Consider the following 22,963-nt stretch of genomic DNA (forward strand, 5'->3'; position numbering starts at 1 on the left):
TATTCTGAATCATCATGTAAGTAGATCTACTAGGAAACAAAAAAAGAGCTCCTGGGGATGGGCACCGTGCAGAGCAGGTTACACTGTCTCTTGGGACACCCATATCCCATTAGGGTCCTGGGATTCAGACCTGCCTGTACTTTCAATCCAGCTTCTTGCCAATGTACCCGGGAGGGAACAAAGGATGATTTAAGTACTTGCAACCCTACCACCTCCTAGGAGACCAGCATGGCGTTTCTGGCTCCTGTCTTCGGCCTGCTCCTACCCTGTTGCTAGTATTTGGGGAGTGAACCAGTGGATAAAGGTTATCTCTCTCCATAAGCCTGCCCACCCACAATCCTTTATCAAATAAAAATAAATAAGTAAATAATCTTTAAAAATCTTAAGAAGTGAAAAAAATTCACAATGTTCTTTTAATGTTTTACTCCATGTGTACAAATTAGTAAGGGTTTACTTAGTTCCACCATTACCAAAGAGGTAGGATTTGTAGAATCTTCAAATGAATTTGATCATTTCTCGGAGGAATCACAGGGATCCATTGTTTCTTCGCTTCAATTTATATATTTATGATTTGACACAGTTTTGGATAATTCAGTTGTTTCCCCATTCTTCTTCCCTCTTCTGTTCTCCTGGTATAATCTGAAGAAAGACTTGTATTGATCTATACATATAACATAAGTCAATTATTATGACTCAGCCCTGCTAGCTGTGGCAACCACAGTGTGTGACAGTAACTACTTCATGTTGTAAATCATTATAGAATATCATTTTGTTATATAATTGAGAGCATGATTGCACTAATAACAAGTAAGTACATGGGCCTCCAATTATCCCCACCCAACTATGAAAACTGAGGAACCAACTTTCATTTTGCCATTACTAATCAGTTGAATATTTTGTAAAAAGCATTCATAATTAGAATCAGTAAACACTTAAGTTACTAAATATCCTCATAGCTATAGTGATGCCTTTTCCTTGATACTGGTAAAAATTCTCAGATGATTCATCAAAGCAGAAAGAGTATTTCTGAAGAGCATCAACCCTAGCTCCTTGTCTCACCCTTAGGAAGAGAACATACACCTCCTCACGTCAACCAAATTCTGCACAACCTGGTGCTTTATAAATTAGGATATCTACACTCCCACACAGAGCCACACATAAAACAAAGCCTTCCTTCAATCTAAGAACAATTTTTTTCCAGATTTTGTGTCACTTCCCTATAATTTTTAATATGGAGTAGATCATGACAAATTATGTCTCATGTTGTGAGGACAAGTGTTGATCCTGAGATTCTGGTTTAATTATATAAACAAAGGAGTGTGTTGGTCTGTGTGGGCACACATGTGCCTGTGTGTGATGCAGTGGCAATGGAAAGATGTCATGACATTCAGATACAGTACAAGTGATTTGAAGGTTATAATACTCAAAGGAACAGAAGAGAAACAAAAATAGACAATCTGCCTTTTATACTCTAAGAAGAATGGGAGCTTTAGGCAAAGTCATATGCCAATAAAAATAGAGCTTTATGAAATATTTTTCTATTGATATTTGTGAACTCAGAGAAAATTCACAGAATTCATATTATTTTTCATTTTGAGAATCATAAATAAAATTATTAATAATTATTATCAATGATGAGTCATTGTAATATGTCTTTTTAACTTTTTATTAATGGACACCTTATATTGCATCATAATTCATATTCTTTACATGAATCTTGCTATCTATGTATTATTTATTTTACCATTAAAGGAAATAGATAAAGTATTACTTAACATGAATAATTCTAGTATAACTTTGCAATCAAAAACTAAATAGTGAAACAAAATTTTTTACTAAAAACCAGTTTTTCATTTTGTTTACCACAAAAATGTTTATCTCATAATGAAAAAAACAATATTTCCTTAATTGTATCTGTTTATCAGAATTTCATGCCTCTAAATCATTTACCCTTTTAAAAGCAGCCTGTCTTGGAAGACTGCACAAAACATTTATGTTTTTTTTAAAGGCCTAATAAAATTTTGTTCTTTTGTCTTAATCAGTCTTTCACTAAGTCTTCATTAGCAACAATAAAAATATGGACTGTAAGTGTCCTGGCAAGGTTTATAAAAACAATGCAATTTTAAAAATGAGAAGACATTCTAATTTTTTATACTTTCTAATAACAATGTTGTGGATTATGGAAACTAATAAACTGATTCACAGATTCTATAAAATATGAAATTGCTATATAACGTGATCTAAAAAATCTGAAGTAACAAATGTATAGTCATAAGGTTTGCCAATATGCAGAGTAGGATGCTAGTCCCTAAAGTTAACAAATATTCATGAGACCTGGCTATGTGACTAATTTATATAAGTAGGGAAGACAGGCAGACTCTTAGTTCATAGCAATTATATTCTAGAAGGCAATTTCAACAATATAAAGGTACATTAATAAACTAAGATGATAAATTCATTTATAACAAGTGGTATAAATTAACCAAGAGTGACTGTGTAGGTGGAGGGAAGGTCTTATTGCCAGAGCAGCGTGTTCAGAAAACCTTGAGTAATAGAACTCCGTCACTCAGGTTGAGGAGACAACGTATTTTGCTGATACATGGCAAATGAGGGAAGGGGGGATTCATAGTGATCTTACTGATGTATCATCTATATATACCATCTATCACTTTTTGAAAAAGTATTATAAATGCAAATACAATTTCAGGCTTTTTTGTTAAATGAAATTAAGTGTGACTCTAAGTCTTTCAGTTTGCTTGTCTGATAGATAATTCAATCTATCGTTTTTGAAGTGGCCAACATATTTAGCGAGCTTTGCACAGTTGAATTCTAAGCGGTTCCCTCTGGGTTGTAAACTGTCCCAGTTGAACATAACCCCCTTATATGCTTTTATATGCTTTTTCATGCTGTTCTCAGGGGTGCTTGTGTTGTTAGTAACTACATCAGGAGCAAAGCCTATAAAAATACTAACTCTTCTAATAAAACAAAAGCAAATAATGGAAGGTACATGTTTCCAATACTAGAGGCTACTCTTCCATTGAAGCAAAAAATAAGTGCAAATACCCTACGCAATTTCTGAAAGAGAATGAGTAAGAGGGAAGAGGGGAAAATACAATAGGATAGGAAACACAAATATCACCAAAATATTTTCTTTCTACATCCTCACATATACCCCCATACACAGGCATTGCAGAGACATAGAATACAATTTAAGAGATAGAAAAAAATATTTAAGGTAGATATTCTGACAAAAATTAACTTTTAGGACTATGGAGAGTGTAGAAGAAATTGCTAGAAAACTAAGATTTAGATAGGAAGAGACATTGTGCAAATGATTAATGCTTTTATTTCTAAATATGGAATTTAATTTAAGTATGAATAAAACTGTTTAAGAAATCCAGAAGTTTCATATGGAAGAATTTTCCAATAGTAAATGTGTGTAAAAACAGAAATTAGTAAGTACAGCAATGTAATATTTTTCTTGACAAACAGAAATGATGAGTACTATTACTGTCAAATCTGATACAGGTATTCACATAGAGGGACTCCATATTGTTTGTCTTAAGAAAAAAACAATGCATGATTTATATCTGAAATATTCTTTTTTTTTTGTTTTTGACAGGCAGTTAGACAGTGAGACAGACAGAAAGAAAGCCTTCCTTCCGTTGGTTCACCCCCTAAATGGTCACCACTGCCGGCGCTGCGCTGATCTGAAGCCAGGAGCCAGGTGCTTCCTCCTGGTCTCCCATGCAGGTGCAGGGTCCAAGCACTTGGGCCATCCTCCACTGCACTCCCGGGCCACAGCAGAGAGCTGGACTGGAAGAGGAACAACCGGGACTAGAACCTGGTGTGCAGGCACCGCAGGCAGAGGATTAGCCAAATGAGCAGCGGCGCGGGCTGAAAAATTCTTAAAAAAATAGAAATGACTTCAGTTTTTTCTTCCTTTTCTTTCAATTTTCCAATTAAAATAAAAACAAATACAATTTTTGGAAAATAATGGGGGGGCCAGCGCAGTGGCGAAATAGGCTAATCTACCCTCTGTGGCGCCTGCACACCAGGTTCTGGTCCAGGTCTCGGGGTGCCAGATTCTGTCCCAGTTGCTCCTCTTCCAGTCCAGCTCTGCTGTGGCCCAGGAGTGCAGTGGAGGATGGCCCAAGTGCTTGGGCCCTGCACCTGCATGGGAGACTGGTTGAAGCACCTGGCTCCTGCCTTCGGATCAGCGCAGTGCGCTAGCTGCAGCGCGCTGGCTGCAGCGGCCATTGGGGGGTGAACCAACAGAAAAAGGAAGACCTTTCTCTCTGTCTCTCTCTCTCTCTCACTGTCCACTCTGCCTGTCAAAAAAAGAAAGAAAGAGAAAAGAAAAGAAAAGAAAAGAAAAGAAAAGAAAAGAAAAGAAAAGAAAAGAAAAGAAAAGAGAAGAGAAAGAAAGAAAAGAATGGGGAAGCACTAGAGCCATATTAGTAAATTGTCACCTCAAAAGAGATGCTGGGAAGGGTGAAGAAAATGCAGTTTAAAAGAAAATGAAAAGAAGAGGTGTTAGAGATCAAGAAAATGATGATTTTTATAGTCAGTGTGGCATAAAGAATCATTTTACAGATTACCATGAAGAAGTAGTCTGATACTCAGAAGCCAATACATATGAAAAACATTAAATCAGGGCCAGCACTGTGGCATAGTGGGTTAAATACCTGGCCTGCAGAGCCAGCATCCCATATGGGCACAGGTTCGATTCCCAGTTGCTCCACTTCTGACCCAGCTCCCTGCTAATGTGTCTGGGAAAGTAGTAGAGGATGGCCCATGTCCTTGGGCTTCTGCACCCACATGGGAGACTTGGAAGAAGGTCCCCAACTCCTGGCTTTGGATCGGCTCAGTTCCAGCGATTTGGGCCATTTGGGGAGTGAACCAGCAGAAGGAAGACCTCTCTCTGTCTGTATGTCTCTCTGTAACTCTAGCTTTCAAACAAATACAATAAAATCTTTAAAAAAAAAAAAAAAGGAAAAGAAATGAAATGAAAAGCACTCAAACTGATATGGCACTCAAAACCAAAATGAGAAATCAATGTTGAGTATGGCCAGAACATCCAAACAATACTACATCTTTTGATCCAGTACTGACATCAGGAAAAGCCAATTACAACTGTCTTCTTGAAAACCTATGTCTCCTTTTGCATGAAGTACATTTCTGAAGCTATTTTCAAGACCCTCTTATCTTCCTTGCAGCTATTAGCTTCTATGAAATTAAGTTTGTGTTATATCACCTTCTCTTTTAAAAATAATTAAGATGATATTTGTTGACTATTTCCTTATTATTCATAAGTATGAGTTTAAAAATAGCACATGGACATCTAAGAATCCATTTATGTAAATTTTGAGAGTATAATAATGTATTACATAGAATTTTTGAGAGTATAATAATGTATTACATAGAATTTTTCCTAAAATGTCCAAAAGTAAGGGAGTCAATAAAACTGAATTTATTAAATTATATTTCTAATGATTTCTTTTACCATGTAATTTATATATCTAAGTATCTAATTATCTATTGATGTATTTCTTTCCTCTAATGAATCAAATATTTTAATTTGTTTATACTTAGGAATCATTTTCTCAGCATCAGTGTGATTGGCAGTGCACTGTACCCAACACCTGGAAGCACATAAATTAAAAAAAAGATACCTTAGTTTAGAGTAAATACAAGATAATAAGGAATGACTGTATAGGAGCACAGAAGGTCTCATGGAAAAGGTGGTGTGTTCAGGAATCCTTGAGTAACAGGAGTCAGTCCTGTCATTCATATTGAAGAGACAACTACAAAGGCCCAACACAGAAACAATCTTCTGGCAAATAAGAGTAGAGAGAGGACTTACTGATACACATTAAAATAGTGGAAGAGGATGCATAATTGTCTGCTTAATATTACATTACTAGCTTATCTATCAATTCTTTGAAAGAAATAATATAAGTTTACTATGTAAAATTTCAGGGGTTTTGTTTTTTGTGTTTGTTTCATTTTGCTTTGCTTTTAAACACTGAATGAAATCAAATGTGATACCATGTCCTTCATTTTGCTTCCCTGATGGAAAATTCAGTATCAATATTGAGGTGCCCAACATATTCAATGAATTTACAGCTGGGTTCTCAGTGGTCTCCAGTGGGTTGCAAACTGTCCCAGTTGTATGTGGTCTCTTGAATCTAGTGATTTGGTTCTTTGTGTGAGGCATCAGGCAGTTAGTTTGGTTCTGGTGGAAAACGAGGAAAAGGGGAGTCCCTCTAAGAGTTCACAAAATGCCTGCCTTCTCCAAAAAGTTACCCTTAGCAATGTCAAAATGCAATTCCCACTCCTTGGGAGTGTCCGGTCTTATGAAAACAGCAAGGGAATGGTGATTTTATCATTCTGATGGATTTTAGTCTTGAGCAAGATAGGACAGACAAGATTCCAAACCTGGACCCTTGATGAGTTTTGTCCCCATCGACTGTTAGCTGATAGTGGGATTTTTTTTCCCCTAAAATTATGCTTAAAATCTCTACTACCACACCATCCCCTTCAGGTTTTGCCTGCCTTGCTGGCCCCCATCCCTGGCTACTTTGGCAGCAGATCTCTGACTTAAATAATTTGCTTTTCTGTCTGCCATGTCCATGTGGAAATTCTTCTTCCATGTGAGACAAAGTACCGATCTTTCCCTACCATAGTTTCATTCATAACATTTGATCATACATGACACAAGTGTACCTGGCAAGCAAGGATCTACTCACCAAGGTTATAAAATTATCTCTGTATTTCTAAAATAAACAGCACTTTATAATATTGCCATATTTTTAAAAGATTTATTTTATTTATTTGAAAGACAGAGTTACAGAGAAGAAGTAGAGAAAGAGAGAGAGGTCTTCCAACTGGTGGTTCATTCCCCAGATGATTGCAATGGCTGGAGCTGCGCAAATCCAAAGCCAGGAGCTTCTTCTAGGTCTCCCACGCGGGCACAGGGGCTCAAGGACTTGGGCCATCCTCTACTGCTATCCCAAGCCATAGCAGAGAGCTGGATCAGAAAAGGAGCAGCCGGGACTAGAACTGACACCCATATGGGATGCCGGAACTTCAGGCCAGGGCTTTAACCTGCAGCACCACAGCACTGGCCCTGCCATCTTGAGCTTCATTTAATATCCGTAAACATACATTGCTCTCTGAAACATTTCTCATTATTTCCACTAAGTAACATCTATTATTTTTCCTCTCCAAACTTCTAGCTCATTTAAAGACTATTTCACCTTTGCCAGCCATTAAATACTGACATATTTCATGAGACAGTACAAGACCCCTTGTCCTTAGTCTCCAGAATTTCAACATTGCAAGTTTCACACATAATTGTAGTATTTACATAGGTCTCTTCAATACATGGCTCTAGTTAAGACTTTTCTTTTAGGGGCTGGTGCTGTGGTGCAGTAGGTCAATTCTCCACCAAAGGTGCAGGTATCCCATATGGCCATGGGTTCTAGTCCTGGCTATTCTTCTTCCAATCCAGCTCTCTGCTAAGGCCTGGGAAAGCAGAAGATGATGGCCCAAGTGTTTAGGCCCCTGTACCCGCATAAGAAACCTGGGAGAACTTCCTGGCTCTAGGTTTTGGATAGGCCCAACTCTGGCAGTTGCAGCCATTTGAGGAGTGAACAGCAGATGGAAGACCATGCTCTCTGTCTCTCCCTCTCACTGTCTGTAACTCTACCTCTCAAAAAAATAATATAAAAAGACTTTTCTTCTAAACAAGAATTGTTATAATCAACTGTTTATTCAACATCTCTTCACATGTGTCTAAATGATATCCTAAGTTAAGCAAATACCACTTAATATTAATATAACCTTAATAGAAATTTGATGGTTTCCAATGTTCTCTAACTTAATGTCTGGGGATACCATGCATTTATTTGCACAAATTCAAACCATATTTTTAATTTTAATTGAATCATATTTTAATGGAGCATTAAGCCTTTGGGTATAATGAAAATTAAAAATATCTTCTCTCAAATGCTTAAAAAATGAAAACTGCAAAAAAGAAAAAAATTCCAAAAGAGAATCACATTTGATGACATCTGACTCTTTATTCAGTTTATTAATAAGTACGTTCAACTTTAATTAAAAATTATATCACACATCTATTGGTGTAATCTCATTCTACATCTTCTTTCCTTATGTGGCCTTAGCAGAACAATGAAACTTTGCTTTTATTAGCCATCATTTCATCTCTTATTGCCCCCTTCAAACAGGTCTGCACATGGTACCTAGAGAACTTTCAATGAAAATTTGGATTAATTATGCAAATTTTTCTTAAAATAAAGAATGAAACTCTTATTGCAACCTATAGTTTCTGTAAGCTTTTACACCTGGTTACTATTCTAATCATTTTGAGCTTCTTTCTCTCCGTTTTGGTATTTTCACTATCCCACAAATGATTTGATTTACCACAGGGCAGTCACCTTTTCTTTATCTCAGAATATTTCAGCAACTTTCACATTAATCCCTTTGTCTAATCAACTACAGTACTTGCCCATTAAATCTTAACTCAGAGACACCAAACATAATCTCAGCTCTCCTTGTAACCTAGTGTCTTATACACCATACTTTATCTTTAAAGAAATTACTGGAGATCCAACATGGCTGAATAGGGTATAGCCACACTAACTTCAGCAACTGTGGGATATGAAAAGTACAAAGGAAGGACTATGTTTCCAGGGGTCTGACAATTTCATTAAAGAAGCAAAACAAAACAAAACATCAAAAAAACAAAACAAAGACTTCATGGGACAAGAGTTGAGAAGACAGAGCCACCCCTGTAGTCAATCACATGGTACAGCCAGCTGCCAGCTCTAACCACATCAAGGTAGCAAGAAATTGTCACACAACCCGCTACTCAGACTTTCAGCTGAGAGCATATTCCACAGTCACCCACTGACTTTTACTTAAACCTGGAGAGCTGAGTGGGGTCTAAGCAACTGCTGGGAATAGAGCAGAGAAGTTACATTGCTTTCGTTTCCTGCCCTACCCAAGCTATACAGAACCCCATTCTCCACAGCAAAAAGCTTCACAGTGCACCACTGTTCTTAAAAGCATCACAGGGTCAGGGCAACATGTGTAACAAAGCACAGATCCCCTACATCCTGCAACTATGGAAGTTTTAGGACATCAGCCCCATAGCTACAACCTTGCACACTCTACAGGAGCTGGGGGATTTGCCTAATGTCCTGGGGGCTGTCACCAGAAACAGCCCATAAAATAATCCCCTCCCACCCTGGGAGATCTGATTAATGACCCCACTGTACCCTGCAAAACCAGGACTGTAACGTTTCATTCTAAATTTTTCAGTGCTACTGGAATCTACCTGGTAGACATAAGGAAAAACCTATGTATATTCCACCTCTCTGAACACATACCCTCCACAGTAAAATCTGTAGACTTTGTAATCACCCTGTAGGACTGAACAGGGTTCACTTCACATCCTGTACTCCAAGGACTAGGGCTGCTGGTATCATAAGCCACAGCACCAGTTGGACTCTCCTAGCAGGACCTGAGGAAGGATCCCCCTGTATCACACAGTTCTAAAGCCACAGCAGTTGTTGCCGTAAGCTTTGGCATCACTCAGGCTTGACAGTAAGACAAGGAGGCAGCCACCCTTGTCTCCCTCAGCACCAAGAACAAGGCCCTGCTTATCACATTCACCAGGGAGATTGATACCAAACTCTCTCTGCTAGCTGAAGACACACACTCAAGGAAACTCTCATTCATCTCACAGCCACACTTCTATCCCTACTATGTCACCTATAGACATAGATGACATTGCTTAAGGCAAAAGAAATCACTCAGAGACCACACTCCTTGGCTCACTTAGAACCAAAGCCAAAGCAACAAGCCAAGTGATACCTTGCATTCCAGCTAAACCATAAACTCTTTCATAATAGTCTACTCCATAAAGTAGAGACAAATACAAGAGATGGGCAGACATCAATATAGGGAGACAGGAAACATGAAGAAGCAAGGTACCATGTTCCAAACAAACACAATACTCCTCCAGAATTAGATCCTAAACTGAAGGAAATCTATGAAATGACAGATATAGAATTCAAATTAATCATTGTAAGGAAACTCAATGAGATGTAAGAGAATACATATAGATTAAAGAAATGAAGAATTCAATGAGTGACCTGAATGAAAATATTACTACGGACACAGAACCCAGTAAGAAGAAACAAACAAATTTTGGAGAGGAAATCTTCAATCAGTAAAATAAAAAATGCAATCAATAGCTTTTGCAGCAGAATAGACTAAGTGGAATAAGCAATTTCTGACCTCAAGGACAAGAATTTTGAAATAAATCAATGAGAAAAAAAACAAAGAGAAAGAATGAAAAAGAATGAAGAAAGTATAAAGCATATGTGAAATATGGGATACCATTAAATGACGAAATATTCATATTATAGGTATTCCTGAATGGGAAAAAGGAAGACGACATTGAGAACCTGCTACATGGAATAATACTTGAAAACTTCTCAGGTCTTGAAAGAGACATGAACATCCAGATACAAGAAGATCAAAAAATCCCAAACAGACTCAACTTCGGAGATCTTCTCTAAAGCATACTGTCATTAAATTGTCAAAAGTTAAAAACAAGGATATAATCCTAAAGACAGTACGAGAAAAGTGTCAAGATATATAAAGAAATCATGATTATAAAACAAACCAATGGTCTGCTGTTTATTCTTCAAAATATTTTATTTATTTGATAGCAAAAGTGAGAGAGAGAGAGAGAGAGAGAGAGAGAAATCTTCCATGTGCTAGTTCACTCCACAGATGGCTTCAAAGGCCAGAATTCTGGGCCTGGCTGATGTCAGGAGCTAGCAGCTTCTTTGGGATCTCTCATGCTGAGTGGTAGGTGCCCAAGCACTTAAGCCATCTCCCATGCAGACCATCAGCAGGGAGCTGGATTGGAAGTGGAGCAGCTGAGACATGAATCCATGCCCATATGTGATTCTGGTGTCACAGGCAGGCGGCAGCTAAACTCACAGCACTGCCCCCTGTGTCTGCTCTATAATAAGTTACTCTGTTAATAGCACTTTTTCATAGTGGAAAAAAAAGATCATGGAAATACTAATTTGTTTTAATTAAAATATGCTATATTCTATTTAAACAAACCATACTACAAACTTTGCATTTTGTCCTTTATTATTCTTTGAATAGCAAAGGAGTCCTCATATTGATAATAATAATAACACATATTTCTTCAAAACATTCTGATACCTTACCAGACAGGGACATGTAGTACTTTACTATGTTTACTTAATATACAACTTTAGAAATATGGGTAAAATTAAAGTTATACCTCCAGGGACTATACTAATTTAAAAATTATATTGTTAAACATACTTAAAAATATTACACATTCATGCCCTTGATTCTACAGTGTCAAAGCTGAATTTTCTCAAATTAATATTATCTATCTTCTTTCATGACCAGTGGCTCCACAGAAAGTGCATTTGTTGTCTTTCTCCCACCACAGGGACTTGTTCTACCTTAATGCTCCACTAAGTATATTAACATTATTTATTCATTATAGAGTCACAAAACCTGGCAAACGCCGACATTCTTTACTAAAATATAATCAACTCACTACTCCTGTAGTATATTCAGGAGGTGGTTTTTAGGACAGAATGTTATTTAGTATATGCAGGAAGTCTAGGCAAAGGTGAGGGAGAGGGAACTAAGCGCTAGATATTTGGCAAGATAATGTCATATCATCAAGCAACACTGATAAAGCATGTATCAGTCAGCATCCTGGCAGAAAACAGACACCCTATTTAAATGGAATAATTTAAAAAGAATTTAATAAGGAAACTATTTGCAAGATTAGGACAAAGAATATGGAAACAACAGGCATTTTTTAACTTTTATTTAATAAATATAAATTTCCAAAGAACAGCTTTTTGATTACAGTGACTTTTTCCCTGCCATTACCTCCCATCTACCCGCAACCGTCCCATCTCCCGCTACCTCTCCCATCCCATTCACATCAAGCTTCATTTTCAATTATCTTTATATACAGAAGATCAATTTAGTATATACTAAGTAAAGATTTCAATAGTTTGCACCCACACAGAAATACAAAGTGTAAAGTACTATTTGAGTACGAGTTATAGCATTAATTCACATTGAACAACACATTAAGGACAGAGATCCTACATGGGGAGTAAGTGCACAGTGACTCCTGTTGTGGATTTAACAATTGACACTCTTGTTTATGGCATCAGTTTTCACCCAAGGCTCTTGTCATGAGTAGCCAAGGCTATGGAAACCTTTTGAGTTCGCCAACTCAGATCTCATTTAGACAGGCCATGGTCAAAGTGGAAGTTCACTCCTCCCTTCAGAGAAAGGTACCTCCTTCCTTGATGGCCCGTTCTTTCCACTGGGATCTCACTCTCAGAGATTTTTCATTTATTTTTTTTTTGTTGTTGTTGTTGTTGTTGTTTGTTTGTTTGTTGTGGGGAGCAACTTGGACTAGACTAAGTTACTTGAATTAAGACTTATTCTATGCATCTGCTCTCCCACAATATGGCGCTGGGAGAGGAGGAAACAGCTTCTACACAGCTGCCTCCAGTTCAACCAATAAACTGTAGGACCTGCTCCTGATTGGAGGAGAGCAGCGTGCTCGGCATGTGGGTAGCAGAGTTGGGATTGGTGGAAGAGGACTATAAAGGAGGAGAGAGACAACATGCACCAGGAACACCTGAGGAACATCTGAGCAGCCCCCGAGAGAGCCGGCCGGCAGTGTGCCGCTCCCCCGCGGAAGTGGGGAAAGTGGCAGGGGGAACCGCCCTTCCACGGAGGTGGAAGGGATGGTAGCCAACCCGGGAAGAACCAGCAGCAAACCCGGGGAGGGCCGAGCAGACAAAAGAACAGCGCAGGGTCCTGTGTCATTCCTCCGAGAAGAGGGGGAGTGACATAATGGTGCTGTGACTCGGATAGGAAGCCTAGGAGACATAATGGTGCCATGACGCGGATAGGAAACCTAGGCAGGGTTTAGTGTCGTTCCTCCACTAAGACGGGGAGCGACAGTTTGTTTTTTTGCTACAGTGTTTTGGCTTTCCATGCCTGAAATACTCTTACGGGCTTTTTAGCCAGATCCAAATGCCTTAAGGGCCGATTCTGAGGCCAGAGTGCTGTTTAGGACATCTGCCATTCTATGAGTCTGCTGTGTATCCTGCTTCCCATGTTGGATCATTCTCTCCTTTTTAATTCTATCAGCTAGTATTTGCAGACACTAGTCTTGTTTATGTGATCCCTTTGACTCTTAATCCTATCATTATGATCATTTATGAACTGAAACTGATCACTTGGACTAGTGAGATGGCATTGGTACATGCCACCTTGATGGGATTGAATTGGAATCTCCTGGCATGTTTCAACTCTACCGTTTGGGGCAAGTTTGATTGAGCATGTGCCAAACTGCACATCTCCTCCCTCTCTTATTCCTACTCTTATATTTAACAGGGGTCACTTTTCAGTTAAATTTAAACACCTAAGAATAATTGTGTGTTAATTAAATAGTTCAACCAATAGTATTAAGTAGAACAAAAAAAAAATACTAAAAGGGATAAAGTATTAAGTTGTTCCTCGACAGGACAAGGGCTGATAAAGTCATTGTTTCTCATAGTATCCATTTCACTTCAGCAGGTTTCTTTTTTGGTGCTTGGTTAGTTGTCACCGATCAGGGAGAACATATGAGATTTGTCCCTTTGGGACTCACTTAATTCACTCAGCATGATGTTTTCCAGATTCCTCCATCTTGTTGCAAATGACCAGATTTCATTGTTTTTTTACTGCTGTATAGTATAGAGTACATATCCCATAATTTCTTTATCCAGTCTACTAACAACAGGCATTTTTTTATATCCTCCAGTTATAGGGGCCCAGTTCTTACATTACTATTTAGTACCTTACTTAGTATATCCTTAGTATACCTTTGATTTCAGCGTGTACATTGGAAACAGTTCTGTGCATACTGCTGGCCATTCTATTACGTGTGTGTGTGTGTGTGTGTGTGTGTCTGTGTACATACACCAACACATACACGTTTTAGGACCTTTTTGAAGTTAGAGAAGATCTAAGAGTATAGAAAATGCAGGGAGCAACAGTGGAATTATTCTGCCCAGAAAAATTAGTAGGCAAGTCCTTTTATAAGTATCCAAGATTTCCATCCTCCAGAGAGAAAATTCTGAGGCTCATTCTACAGTTCCTTAGGGAACTGCCAACAGGCTTGAGATCCAGTTGCCCAAAGTTTTATCAAGTTCAATGACATATCCGCTGTGGCGGAGCGGGTAAAGCTGCTGCCTGTAGTGCCAGTATCCCATATGGGTGCCAATTCGCGTCCCAGCTGCTCCACTTGTGATTCAGCTCTCTGCTATGGCTTAGGAAAGCAGCAGAAGATGGTCCAAGTCCTTGGGCCCCTGCACCTGCATGGGTGACCCAGAAGAAGCTCCTGGCTCCTGGCTTTGGATCAGCCCAGATCCAGCTCCGGCCGTTGCAGCTATCTGGGGAGTGAACCAGCAGATGGAAGACTTTCTCTCTCTGTGCCTCTGCATCTCCATAGCTCTGCCTTTCAAATCCCCCCTCATTCCTGAGCGGAAGCTAGACGGCTGAGGAGCATGCTCACTGCCAGCTCTGGAAAGGCTACCCTTCTCTTGAGGAAGCATTTACTTCACACAGATCAGCATTAGACCCCTTTAAAGAAGATGCTAGATTGATTTTATCTTAATTAACTCTTCAAAAAAAACTTCATGGGAGATAAAGGACTGCAACAGTGACAGTCTGTGAGAAATCAGTAGTAAACCAAAACCTGCAGGTAAAAGTTGACATGAGAGAGGACACCACCAGCATCAGGAGACTGATAACAGCAGAAGTGCTTGCGATGCGAATTGCGAAGTGTTTGGTGACAATGCCCCGCAAGAGAAAGCTTAATTCAAGCTCTTCTGAGTCCAAGAAAGGTACAAGCTTTCAGCAAGGGAGAACTGTTCCTGATGCCCATTTACATCCTCCTTCCTTTTATCTCTCACCACCAATAGAGCCTGAAGTGGGGGACGCAAGAAAAGAATGAGGACTAAGTTATCCCTTCAATCTCACAGCCCCAGTTGAGCTGAGATGGAAGAAGAGAGAGGAAAAGAGAGAGGCAATGTGAAATTATACTCAGTTTAAAAAGTTATTACACAGCATGGTTATTTTCCAAGTTAAAGCAACATCTATGACAAAGAGGTGTAAGAACATTCTATTGTCTGATAACTTTGAGAAAGCTAATGGGCCTGCAAGATATATTTGAGAGTATCAAATTCCTACACATCAGTGAGAAAATTTTAAAGAACAAATGAGAGCAAACAAAATCATATTTTTATTGTCATTGATCTTTGTCATTAGTGTATAATTCAAGTACATGATACCATGACTCCAACAATATCAGACTCATGTTTGAACAACAATGCAGTTGGGTATTTAACACCTCTCCCTCTCTCTCTCTCTGTCTCTCTCTCCATATATATATATATATATATACACACACACACACACGTGTGTGTGTATATATACACATTTAAATACACAGATGCACTTATATACAGATATATACACATATATACATATACAGATATTTGTACATAATTATCATGCTCTTACGCATACATATATATATTTCATGTTTCATAAGGATTAATTTATTTGAAAGGAAGAGTGATGGAAAAAGCGCAGAGAGCAAGAGGGAGGGAGAAAAGCCAAGAGACAAAGCAATGCCTTTGATTCACCGGTTCACAACCCACATGGCTGTAACAACCAGGGCTGATGGACCAAGGCCAAAACAGAGAGCCAGAAAGTCCATTTGGGTCGCATCAGGGACTCAGTATGTGAGACATCATCAGCTGCTTTCCAAATTCTTTAGCAGAGAACTGTATAGGAAGAAGAGTTTCTGGGACTCAAACAAGTATTTCAATAAGAGATGAAGACATCCCAAGTAAAGGTTTTACATATATATGTCATGTATTTTTATAATATTATATAGTAATTATTTATTAACATGTTCCAGTATATACCTTATGCCATAAAAACCAATTAACTAATTTGAAGAAAGTTTCATTCAAGTGTTTTTGAGAACTTACTTTGCAACATTATCTATGAAAATGGATTAAGAAAAATGGAAGCAACAGTTTTTTCTTTAAAAAAAAAATCGTTGATGGGCTTTTGACATGTAACAAAAACCCTCTGCAGGACTTGCAAGCCCTTCCTGAGGCCTGTGTGGCCTGAATGTCTTCACAAGCCCTCAGGGTCAAGGTCATGACTTTGGAGGAAGTTAATGCTCTTGTAACTGAGGCAACAGAGCTTGAGAACTAGTCACTAGATGCTATCTATGAATGCACTTTTGATGAGACTGTACGTATTATGTGGATGAAGCCACCATAAGCAGTTTAGTATTGCTGAACTGAGACATAAATTCAATTTCTGGGGCTGGCACTACGGCTTAGTAGGCTAAACCTCTGCCTGCAGTGTCGGCATCCCATATCAGCAACAGTTCATGTTCTAGCTGCTCCACTTCCAGCTCTCTGCTATGGCCTGGGAAAGCAGTGGAAGATGGCCCCAATGCGTGGGCCCCTGCACCCATCTGAGAGACCCAGTAGAGACTCCTGGCTCTTCACTTCAGATTGGCCCAGCTCTGGCTGTTGCAACCATTTGGGGAGTAAACCAGTAGATGAAGAACTTTATCTCTGACTCTCCCTCTCTCTCTAACTCAACCTCTCAAATAAATAAAATCTAATAAATAAGTAAACATTCAATTGCTAACAATACAAAAGAGAGAAGACCTGATTCCAACTGGAAGAAAAGAGGTCATTTCTAAAGTGTAAGAAGAGCAGGTTAGATTTCAAGTGTGACTGGTGTAATAGGAAAGATGTGGATGAGGGATCCATCTGAGCTGCCACTGCTGCATTTTGCATTTATCTCTGGTCATTTCAGTATCTTTCCTACCAGCCATTATTTACATCTGATTTCTGTTGCTGTGCTCGGTCTGTCTTCTATGCCTCTCTTCATTTTAGTATTGTTCTCCTCAAACCCTAAAATGGTGCTGCTCTAATGATGACCATTTGAAATCTCACCAAATTACTTCCTTTTTTAGCTTCCTCATATGAATTTCAGTTATTTTCCACCACAAAGCCACGGAATAAAATTTTTTGAACTGGGTGCCAGGGATTGAAATCCAGTTCTGTTTCTAGGTTCCCGCTAACACACACTCTGGGAGGTATTAGGTTATGGCGTGGGTATTTGGGTTTCCGGCATCCACATGTGAGGGCTGGATTGAGTTCTGGGCTCCTGGTCATTACTGGCATTTGGGCAGTGAGCCGACCTATGGAAAATCAATGTCTGTGCCTTTACTCCGTTTTTCCCTTCGTTCTGACTCCCCCTTCCATTTCAAATAACTAAAAATAAAGAAAATAGAGAAATAATAAAAAAGGTCTGCATATCTTTTAACTCTATTTAAATAGGGAAAATTAGTTGAATAAAATCTATTTAAGAAAAATTTAGGGAATGGGCATAGTTGCAGAAGGTCAAAACATCCCTTGGGATTCCCAGACCTCATATATGAGTGCCAGTTCAAATCCCAGACATTAGGCTTCTGGCCCAGCTTCCTGCCTATATGCCTTGGAAGGCAGAGGATGAAGACCCAAGTACTTGGGTCCCAGCCACCCCACATAGGTGACCTGGATGGAGATCTGGGCTCGTGGTTCCATTCTGGCCCACACCTGACTATTGCTGGGCATTAGGAGAGTAAACTGACAGAAAATCTCTCTCTCCCTCTCTCTCTCTCTCCCTCTCTCTCTCTCTCTCTCTCTGTGTGTGTGTGTGTATCTTACTCGCTCTCTCTCCCTCTGTGATACTCTGCTTTTCAAGTAAATGAAAACATATTTTTAAAAAGAAATACCTGAAATAATTACTTCAAGAAAAAGGGACTTCCTAAGGTGTTCATTTTTATTTGGCAAAACAGTAAAATATGAATTTAATATTTTACAGCTAAGAAAATATTTATACTTGTAACAAATTTTATGGCTTAGAATGACAACTGATTTTAGAGAAGCTTCCCACATGGGTGGAAGGAACCCAGTTAACTGACTCCACCTGGCTGCCTCCCAGGGTCTGCATTAGCAGGAAGCTAGAGTCAGGAGCCGGAGCTGCACATCACACTTAAGTACTCTGATGTGGGATGTGGGCATTTTAAAAACTGGTCTAAATGCTCACCCAGTCATGGATAAAATTTTAATATAATTTTAGATCATCAATACAAAATACATTTTAATGTTTTATTTTGACACAAAACATTTTTAAATACTATTTTTGCATTTAGAGCCTAGATAAATATCATACTTACAGAATAATCATATATTTTATAAATGAAAAAGATAAAAATTCTTATGTAAACAATTACTCCTCCCCTGTGCCCTCCACATACACATCAAGTGTTTCCTAAGATCAAAGGAAATATTTCTCATTATTTGAAATGGAAGATCTATTGTTTCCTGTCTTCTAGAAAGTTAATTATTCAGTTATCAGCTACAAGAAATAGAGTCTTCTCTGATTTTTTGCTTTCATGCACAGGGTCACACATACCAAGGATATGTCATGTATATGTATATGTCTGTATATCTGTGCACACACATTCACATACAAGAGCACTAAAAGAGTTTTTAAGAAAAGTGGAATTAAAAGATAAATTTATTTTGGTACAAAGCTTTTTCATAATATGCATTTCCACAACCTGTTTGAGACACCCACTCATAAACTCTCTCTTCCTTCGAGTCAGACATAAACCACAGACCCACATGTCATATCTTTACTCAATAGTGTCATATATTTCTCAGGCACACCAAATTCAACAGGTATGGAACTTAATTCATCTTTCTCCCACTTCATAAAGCCTGTGATTATAGAATGGACTTAAAATAGATTTTTGCAAAAATTAAAAAAAAAAGGAAGGAAGGAGATTGACGAAAGCAAAAAAGGAAGGAGGGAAGAATGTTTATCTTCTTAGAATTTTACATATGAAATGCATGAAATCTGTTCTCTTTATATTAATAAAAATGTAAAAATGAAAAATAAAAAGCATTAATACATTTTTGATCAACTAATTCAGAAACCTGAAAATTCCCCCAAATTCCTTTAATTCTTTAAAGATCACATTTAACTGGTATCCAATCTCAGCAGTTTGACCATTATGAACTTGTGACTGTGAGTCCTCCTTACCCTCCCCACTGCTGCCTTACTCCAAGTCTTCATTATTTCTATTCTACATTGCAGCAATGACCTCTTAACTCGGCTGCCTGCCAGCAGTAACTGCTGTTCCTCTCCAATTCATTCTCCAGGCTGCGGCAAAAGCTTTTTAAAAAATCAAAACAGAACTTTTAAACATCTCCTCCTTGACGCTGGAAATGTCCACGGGATAAAAATCTAAATTCTTTAGAAGGAATACAAACTCCTTGACTGTATTTCTAAGTTTCTTGACAAGTTTTTTCATAATGATGTTATGGGCACACTTCCTATTTAGCAGTTGTGTGTGTGTGTCTGTGTGTGTGCATGTGTATGTTGAGAGAAAAACACAGCAACAGAGAAAGAAATAGAAAAACTGAAAGACAACAGGTATAGAGACCCAGTGAAACTATAATGGTTCATAAGATTTCCAAAGTTTATATGTTCTTCTCCTTCGTGTTCCCTCCTATTTTCTAAAAGCTGTACAAAAATAATGTTTGCTTTACAATTAGAAAAAAATAATTCAGTACACAGTGCAAGAAAATATTTTAAAACTGCCGGGTGTTTTATTTTCATTATAAAGTTCAATTTTTGGTCGGCGCCTTTGCTCAATAGGCTAATCCTCCACCTTGCGGCGCCGGCACACCGGGTTCTAGTCTTGGTAGGGGCACCGGATTCTGTTCCGGTTGCCACTCTTCCAGGCCAGCTCTCTGCTGTGGCCAGGGAGTGCAGTGGAGGATGGCCCAAGTCTTTGGGCCCTGCACCCCATGGGAGACCGGGAGAAGCACCTGGCTCCTGGCTTTGGATCAGCGCGATGTGCCGGTTGCAGCACGCCAGCCGCGGCGGCCATTGGAGGGTGAACCAATGGCAAAAAGGAAACCTTTCTCTCTGTCTCTCTCTCTCACTATCCACTCTGCCTGTCAAAAAAAAAAAAAAAAAAAAAAAGTTCAATTTTCCTAGGCAGAGTTCTTCTTTAAGGATATATCACAAATTAGCTATTATTCTGGAAATTAGTATATCAGCTACTTGTAAAATTTCTAGATTCTGATTTTATAATAATATACCTTTGTTCTATGCATAAATATTTAAGGGTTGCATGAATATAATATAGTTTATTCAATGCCATGTATTAGAATTTAAAGTCTCATGTATTTGTGATGTATATCTTTAATATTTATTTATTTGAGAGGCAAATGTACAAAAGAAGAGACACTGCTAAACACAGAGATATAAAATAGAGAGTGAGAGAGAAAGAGAGAGAGAGGGAATTTATTCTTATCCACTGATTCATCTTGACATATCAACTATGTCTATGACAAGGATAGGGACAAAGCCAGAATCCAGGAACAAAATCAAGGTCTCTCATGAGCCCAGGAACCCAATTACTTGAGCTGTCATCACTGTCTCCCAGAATCTGCATAGGCAAATTTGGAGCCAGGAAATCAAACTCAGGTACTCTAATGTGAAATACAGGCATCTAAACCATGAGGCTAAAAGCCCACTACATGATGCTTAGAATATCTTACATAAATGCTCTTGACTACGAAAAAAGTAGAAAGTTTCACAATAGAGGACAGATCAAATGTAATATGAATTTGAAGTCAATAAATATACTAGGATTACACATGTGTTTTACTGAGCCAGTTTACATAAATATCATTTTAACAGGGCTTGGTAGACTGGTAGACTCTCTAGATGAACATATATCTAGAAGTAAAGCATTTCCCTTAGAAATGATTAAAGCATGATACAAAATGGAGACTAATCAAAGTTAATTTATTGTCTTCCAGCTGCTGAAAATATTGAAAAAACTTACATTGTGCAATAAATATGTGACATGCTGTTAGTATGAAATTCTCAGATTCAACAATTCAATTTAACCAATTGTAATCTTATATCACATTTTTAATATTTTTCACCAAAATTTTCTTAATATTGCAATGCACAGATAATTTATACATTGTATAACTTACTGTAAATTGTTTGGTATTGATTTTAATTTGAGAGTTTCAATTAGGAATACATTTATCTGGTTCATCATTCTCACTGTTCAGCAGTATTCTTCAAACAGAATTTCCAATCCCATTTTTTGCTTTTATTCCTATCCCTAGAACAAAATCTACTGAAGGAGGACATTAGATCTATTTACAGAGGTGTGTGTGTGTTTAGTGAATTGTCATATCCATTGGAAATTTTGCCTCACCAGATCTAATGCTGGGAATCAAGTTTAATAAATGGTACATGGTCTTCTAAGGACAAGCATATTTGAGTAACTCTTCTGGATGTCCATTGGACATCCAAATAATAATTTATTGGCACTGAGCTGAAAAGGACTAAAGATAAAACAGCTTATAACTATTTTTCTCAATCATTGCCCATCTATTCACTCTATTGATTTATTGCCGTGCTGAAGCTACTGAGTTAAGAATGATATACTACTACAGCTTTAATCATCTGTGATTACCTTAAAATTTACTGTACATGAGAAACTTATCATTTCATTTGATTAGGTTATAGCCCTTACCTATGTTACTACTGAACTATGGTACTTTTATTTTTTACTTGTTGAACTCTTTATGAGGGTGAAGCATTAAGCTTTTGACTATGATATAGATTAAAAACATTGCAAAGATGTATCCACAAACTGATACCATCAAATTACTGTAGAACATTGGGGAAACTGTAAAATATTGACATAAGCAAAGACTTCTTGGGAAAGACCCCAGAAGCACAATCAAAGCCAAAATTGACAAATGGGGTTACATCAAATTGAGAACCTTCTGCACTGCAATACTCAGCAAAGTGAAGAGGGAACTGACAGACTGGGAGAAAATATTTGCAAACTACACAACTGATAAAGGTTTAATGTCCAGAATCCCTAAAGAGCTCAAGAAATTCAACAACAAATCTAAGAAATGAACTTGAATAGGAATTTTTGGAGAGGAAATTGAAATGGATAACAGACACTTGAAAAAGTGCTTAGGATCAGTAACAACCAGGGGAATCAAAACCACAATGAGCTTTCACCTCACCCCAGTCAGAATGGCTCTCACGTAGAAATCAACAACAACAACAAAAAAAACGCTGGTGAGGATATAGGGAAAAGGTACCCTAATCCACTGTTGGAGGCAATGTAAACTGGAATAGCCGCTGGGGAAGACAGTATGGATATACCTCAGAAATCTGAAAATAGACTTATATTATCCAGCCATCCAACTCCTTGGAATTTACCTGACCAATCCAAAAGAAATCAGCATATGAAAGTGTGATCTGTACCACCATGGTCACTGTATCACAGTTTACAATAGCTAAGATATGGAATCAACCCAGATGTCCAAGAACTGAAGTCTGAAAAAAAGAAATTATGGCATATCTACACTACGGAGTACTACTCATCTACAAAAAATGAAATTCTATCATTTGTAACAAAATGGATGCAACTGAAAACCATTATACTTATTGAAATAAGAGAGTCCCAAAAATATAGATATGATATGTTTTCCCTAATCTGGGGTAAGTAATAATGCATGTATAATGTAAGGTATTGGAGTGAAATGCACATTTTGAGATTTGATAATTGTTTACAGCCCTCATCTCTTCTGTTGAAGAACAATGTTTTTTCTTCGTACTATAGTGTAGGATTAACCTTATAGGTATT

At 38.0% G+C, this 22,963-nt stretch overlaps 1 protein-coding gene across 1 annotated transcript in view; it reads right to left on the reverse strand.

The window, feature by feature from the left end:
- LOC100356485 (protocadherin-15) overlaps positions 1–22,963 on the reverse strand; it is a 1,660,811-nt gene that overhangs the window by 1,093,932 nt on the left and 543,916 nt on the right.

This window comes from Oryctolagus cuniculus, chromosome 15 (assembly GCF_964237555.1).
Source record: "Oryctolagus cuniculus chromosome 15, mOryCun1.1, whole genome shotgun sequence".
Classification (NCBI taxonomy): domain Eukaryota; kingdom Metazoa; phylum Chordata; class Mammalia; order Lagomorpha; family Leporidae; genus Oryctolagus; species Oryctolagus cuniculus.